Consider the following 7,181-nt stretch of genomic DNA (forward strand, 5'->3'; position numbering starts at 1 on the left):
ACAACTATCGAGTGTACTTTCTAACGAGAAGGATGACAGTGGTTCGCAGGGATGTCGGATTCGATGAGGAGAAGGCCATGTGAGTTTCCCTTGAGAGGGACCTTGAGCTACATGTGGTTGAGTAGAGCAGAGCTCCTAAGGTTGACGATCCTTAGATTTATGTAGAGCAGCCAAATGCAGAGGATTCGGGAGTAGAGTCATCCACTCAAACATAGTCTTCTAGAGATGGGAGAAAGTGCATCAGAGAGAATGACATGCCATTGCATGATGCACAGGAGAATGTGGGAGCACCCACATATTAGTGTAGGCAGAGGAGGTCACCTAATAGGTACACTAGATACATGGATCTTATGAGCATATACTTTGAGAAAAAGGCATCTTCCTTTGAGGAAGTAGTGCAGCAGCCGGTTTGGGTTGATGCCATGGTGGAGGAGTATGACCCCATAGTTTGTAACAGTGTTTAGGATGTTGTCTCGAGACCAGAGGACAAGTCAGTGGTGAGCTGCTGGTGGCCTTACAAGGTAAAGCAAGCTACAAATGGTAGTGTGGAGAAGCATAAGGCCAGGTTTATGGCCCTTGCCTTTTCATAGGTAGAGGGGAAATTAACTATGATGAGACCTTTTGTCCTATTGGAAGGTACTCATCAATCGTATCTATATTGGCACCATCAACGCAGATGGGTTGGAAGATACATCAAATGGATGTAAGGACAACCTTCCTTAATGGCACAATTGAGGAAGAGGTGTACATAGAGCACCCTGAAGGTTTTGAGACCTTCAACTATGAGTCGCATGTGTGCCAGATCAAGAGGGCATTGTATGGGCTAAGGCAAGCACACTATGCTTGGTACACAAGGATCAACAACTACTTCACCGGATTGGGCTTCACCAAGAGTGAATCAGATGCAAACCTGTATGACATAGTGGTGGAAGGTAAATTGTTGATCATTGTGTTGTATGTTGATGATTTGATTTTGACATGTAATGATCAGCTGATCAAGTCTTTCAAGGAGGACCTTGGAAGAGAGTTTGAGATGAAGGACATGGGGCTCATACATTACTTTCTGGGCATGGAAGTATGGTAGGGTGATGGGGAATTGTTTGTGTCTCAGGGAAAGTATGCCAATGAGATACTCAGGAGGTTCCACATGGATAGAGGCAAACCCATGGAGACTACACTAGCAGGAAACTAGAGGAAGGAGGATGGTACTCCAAGGGAAGTAGTGGAAGCTACTGTTTACAGTCAGTTTGTGGGTTCACTCATGTATTTGGTGAACACACGACTGGATATGTGCTACGCAGTTAACCATCTTAGTCAAGAAATGGTTAGGCCTACCAAGTTGTATTGGATGGCGACAAAACATGTGCTGAGATACCTCAACGGCACTACTCAGTATGGATTGTGGTACAAACAGACAAAGGGAGTGAAGCTTCAAGGCTTCACTGATGCATATTGGATAAGGAGTCCATCCGACAGGAAAATCACATCAGGAGGGATCTTCAGTATTGGGTTAGCAGCATTTTCTTGGTACAACATGAAACAGAGATTGGTTGCACTCAATTCAGTAGAGGCAAAGTACATGGCTACAAGTTAGGAAACATGCAAGGCCATCTGGATGAGGAAGATTCTGGTTGGTTTGTTTGGTCATTAGATGGATCCAACTATGATTTATTGTAATAATCAGAGTTGTATCAAATTCTTTGAAAATCCAATTTGTCATGATTGGTCCAAGCATATTGATATCCAATATCATCATCTCCAAGATTGTGTATTGAGGCAGATTATGTTGTTGGAGTACACTCCCACAGAGGAGTAAGATGCTAACATTTTGACAAAGGCATTGTCAAGATGTAAGTTTGAGTTTCGCAGAGACAGGATCAGGGTAGCTGATAATCCCTTTCTTGCTAAGAGGCAGTGTTGAGAAATGGAAACAAGAAATTCTAGTTTAATTTGTCCTTGAATTAAACTGTGAATTAAAATCAAATTCTATTCTCATAACAACTTGTAAATAGTTAATTAAGTTTAATTGACTTAATTAGATTAGGAATTTCGAGTTGGAAATCTTTCTGTAGTCATGTATATGTTCTCCCCACATTTCAGGGGTCCAGGATGCATTTATTTGAGTTGTAATTAGACAACTCAGTTTCACCGAGTTATAGATAGTTAAACTAGTTCTAAGTGTTTGTGGAACTAGTAGAGGATTAGTAGTGAGTTGGTGCACTGGTGCATCTACAGGTGTTACTCTATCTAATTAAATATTCCCTCAAGAGAAACTCATGCATGTCGATTTAGAGAAATACCCAGTTGAGACTAGAGTGCAGGGACAATGTACTATCAATTGTAGAATGATCTATGTTGTACAGATCATGCATGCAATCAGAAGAGGACCTAGATTTGGATTTCGTAGTTATGGAAGAAGGATTTCCCAATTAAATATGGGTTATTCCTCACAGGAATTGCGCAAGGAAATAGGGGCTCAACAAGCAATAAAATTTAGCCAAGTTTTGGTCAGTGTGGGCTTGTGAGGCAAATAGTTGATCATACTTGCGTGGAATTTTTCTTGTGAAAACAAGATTTGTATTATCACTCAGATTTTTGGTTAATGCAATAGATAGTCGGGGTTTTGAGTAGTGGCTTTCCCCAAAGAAACAATTGTGTCATGTGCCTTTGATTATCTTCCTCTTGTCGATTATTGTTTCCATTGATTCTTGGTTTCCGTTGTTTAAAGAGTAGAGTATATTCTTGTCTTGTGTTTTAGTACATTACATGAGACATGAATCTACAGGAAAATATACATCCCTCTTACCCGCAACATTTATTTGACAAGTACCAAAATTATACAAGTACAATATTATGTCAACAAACTCCATACCCTAAGTTATCTTTCAAGATTTTAAATCTGGGGTTTCGAATTCAATATTATACTTAACTTGGGTCTACAACTTCTCTCTAAAATATCTACAAACCCTAGAGACTAATAAGCTAGAGAACAATTAGAATAGGATTAGGGTTTCTTAACTAGAGTTTACAAGAGCTTAGATGCTAATAATTTCATAAGGGTTAGAAGCCATAGATCCAAAAGTGAGATATCAAAAACCCTAATTAGAACTTGCATAAATAATTATATGTACCTTATATCCTTCTTACCTCATCTTATCTTGCAAGTGACTATATTTAAATGATAAATGTGTACCTTCTTTAGTTCTTCCTTCAAGACAAGATTGACTTCTACTTCTTTTGTTTAAGTTGTGTTGTTGTAGTTCTTCAACTTTTTATAATCCATATAGCAATGATTGTTATCACATCATTTGTTGTATTGGGAATTGTATTTTGGCATCATAGTCAATAGTGATGCCACTTTCTTATAACAGTTTTCAAGGCTTTGAAATATCACTCCAATTCTTCCAAAAGACCACTGGACTGTAACTTCATACCACACAACTTCAGATCACTTTGGGTCACTGTATTTTTCAACTTCTAATTCAGATGACAGACCTACAACTTTAGATGACTCTATTGCAACTTCGAGTCATAGTAATTTCATCTATGAGACCTACAAATTTGTATGACACACTCACTGCAACTTCATATGGTAGACTTGCAATTTTTAGATAGGAAAATTACTTAATGTAGCTTCGGTCTTCTTCTATTATACTTCAGACAATAGTATAATGCTTCTTAATGCATTCTTCGGGTTACTATCGTATCATTGTACCTTTGTTGTGGGTAGACTTGAATTTCTTTGCAACATAACTTCAAAATTTCAGCTTTCTTAGGAACCTTTAGACTTTAAAATTCATTAGAAGAACTTTGTATTTTTTTTTCCCATATCTCTTCTTGGTTGTTTTCTATTGTTGGTTGTTATGACTAATTCTTGGTCCACTTTAATTTTGATTTGATCTCCTAAGATTTATGCTAAGAAAATTAATCTACTTCATAAGGTACTTGGCCTTGACTAGGCTTTTTGACCTTTCATTGAAATACTTCCTAGTTCCTTCAGTTGATTTTAAAATTCAAATTATGAGAGTCTTCTTCTCCTTATGATGAGAGGAATTGATCTTCAATGCTGCATTTTTCTAATTCTTCACATTAACTCTGATACCATGTTGGAAAATCATAAAAGCATAAATATTTTCTTAATTTGATAATTACGATGATCTTTTAGTTATTTTCTTATAGTTTTTCTTTAATTTCTTATCATAAATAAACTACCAAAATGAAACATGAAGATCAATGACACAAGATGTAGGCTCTCACCTAGGGAAAAATCCCTCCTTGAGGGGAAAGCCCAACAATCTCTTCTCTTCCTCAAGAACCATATCAAATGAGACAACTAGGACCTTTAGAGCAAGACAAGGACATTCCTCCAACCATCAATCAAACCTCTCAAGTTGATCAGTCAAACACTAGATCATTTCTTCATAATTCAATACAAAATTGTTCCTAAAAAATGAGTCAACAAGGTTTCGGCTTGCTCTGTCATACAAAATGTTATACTGTACCTTCGAATATGCAACTCTCATATTGTACCTTTGGTCTTGCAACTCTTATACCTTCGGTCCTGCAACTCTCATGTTGTACCTTCTGCAACCTCATTGATCCATTACAAACTTCTTCGCCAGACCTCTAGATTCCTTTTCTTGTCTTTCTTTTACTTATGCAATAGAATAGACCCTTCTTTTGTGTATCTGGCACTTCCATCTTCACTTGGATCTTCATATCGAATCTTGTTGTTATATTCGCAAAACAACTCTAGTTCATTTGCTATATATAGTTGTTGGAGTTTGTTCTTTTGAGGCCGACATGAACAGTAGGCAGGCTGACTTGATGGTGGAGGTGTAAATGATCAAAATAATTTCATTTATTTGATACAAAAATGCCCAATAAGGGTCTATACCATCATGACAAGGACATGGACTTATGACTTAACCCTAAAGGCCTTCAATGGAGGCTCAGACCTAAAGAAAAGTTAATAAAGTATGAAACCCATGATAATAAATAATTTTTCATTTCTTTCTTTTTGACAATTACATTACATCATGACTCAAGTACAATTATGAAGGATGAGAAAATAAGCCTTCAGGCTACACCGATTCCATAGCAGGGTGGTTACAAAGAATATTTTGGTGCGGGAAGATAGTTGTCGCCTACAAAATGAAATATTTTAAGTTTTGAAAGATTCTCTGTAGAGTAAGATGCTGGAACGTAGGTGACTCATAAATGAAGAATGGTTACTAAGAATATATAGTCTGTTTGTTAGGTGAAGAGAGTTGTCATTGAGTCTTTTATAATTCAGTATATATACAATTTGTTTTTTATGGGAAGATAGTTGTTACTTAAAAAAATGATTGAGTATTTTACAATTCAGTATGAGTTTTTTACAATCCTTTTCCACATCACAATGCTCACAAACTATGGTTTTTAGGCAAGGTGATAAGGCAGGAATTAGTTGTTCTTGATCACAACAACATTGTTCAAAAACTAGGGATCATTCTAGATACATGGTGGACATACTGGTGAGATGTGGGCTTAACATCTCTCTAAGAATTTTGATTCTTTGCTATTAATTATTAACTTTAGAATGCCATAGTTACTATTCTATTCTCTTGAACATTGGACCCCACTATGAGGGAATAGGCCCAGACCAACTCTCATACCAAGATAATTTGAGAGAACTCTATATTAACATCAACAATGTTACAAAAATTAATACATCAAATTATGTCTCAATATAGGAAAATTATCGTGAACTTGCAATCAATTGGTTGAGTGAATATGTGAACCACACTCCAATCTAGGATGCTATTGGTTAAAGAGAATCTCTAAGCCACTAGGAAATACAAAACCTCCTAATTAATAGGAATAAACTCCTAGAATTAATGAGCACACCAAAGACAGGTAGGAGTTATATTGTCGAATGATAGGGATAGGGAGTTGATGAATTTAATGTCTGTGTAACATTTTGGATATTTTTTTGTCAATTTAATGTATTGAATAAAGTGGAACATATATCTTTGAGTAAAATTGACACGTCAAAAGAGTCAAATTTCTCAGGTCCACATTTGTGGTTTTGGGCAAATGGTTTTGGTGGCCTGTGGTATTAGAGCATGTATTACATGTGATTAAAATTCAACATTGTAATGTTCCTAGCCCTTGTATTACATGTGATTAAGCATTTAAAATGCTTGACATTCTACATTGAAATGTGCATGAGGGCTCACATGGTCGGGTCAATATTTGGCTGCTTTTAAGTAAATGCATGGTTGTGTTTAAGCCATAAGATAATAACAAATCTATTAGCTGGTCTTTCCCCTTTTCGTGTTTTCTAAAACAAAACTCATGTGTTTTATATGTTGTTGTTGCTAGGATTATTTGTCTCACATTTTCTTTATTTTTAAGAATGGTATTAAAGCCAAAGGATCATGGCTTCTAGAAGTTGCAAATGCAAAACATTTTATTTTGAGGTTGAAGCTCACATAGAGAATCCTGATTGGGATTTCAATAATGAAAATTCCCTATGAAGAAATAGAGATACAATAGGGTGAGATGTAGCCACATAAGCGATCTCTAGTGATGAGGTCACTTGGTGTGAGTAGATGTCTTGAGAAGAGCACCTAGTGTGAGCAGGTGTGCACATGTGAGAGAATGGCGAAATGACTTCTAGAAGTCAATGACAAAAGAAGAAAAATAAATACTTTGGTGACGAAATTTGTAAATTACATGTATCTAGGCATAATGTTGTAAGACTTCGTTAGGTATGGTTGGTAAAGTCTAGGGGTAACGTAGGTGATGGGGAGGAGAACATGTAGATTTGGCCAATCACTTTTAAAGGGGGAATGTTAGGTTAAACATAACTTGGCCAAAGAGTGAAAATTGTTAGGTGCACATTGGGGTTTCAAGGATATGGTTTTGGTGTTCCGTGGAATTAAAGCCCATGGATTACATTTGATGACGTTTTTAAAATACATTTTCCATTGTAATCTGCTTGAATTAAGTTGAGGAGTCACTTGACCAGACTAAGAGGTTGGTAAATTTGGCTATTTAAATCAAAGCATTGTTCATAGATCTCTTAGGTTATTTTTCCCAATTTTGAATTTCCCAAAATAAAACTAACATATATTTTTATTAATGGTTCGTACTATAATTATTTTCTATTACATTATCTTTATCTTTATTTTTAA

This window comes from Pinus tabuliformis, chromosome 6 (genome assembly GCF_031772625.1).
Source record: "Pinus tabuliformis cultivar Carrire ecotype Pingquan chromosome 6, CPIR1, whole genome shotgun sequence".
NCBI classification, from domain to species: Eukaryota; Viridiplantae; Streptophyta; class Pinopsida; order Pinales; family Pinaceae; genus Pinus; species Pinus tabuliformis.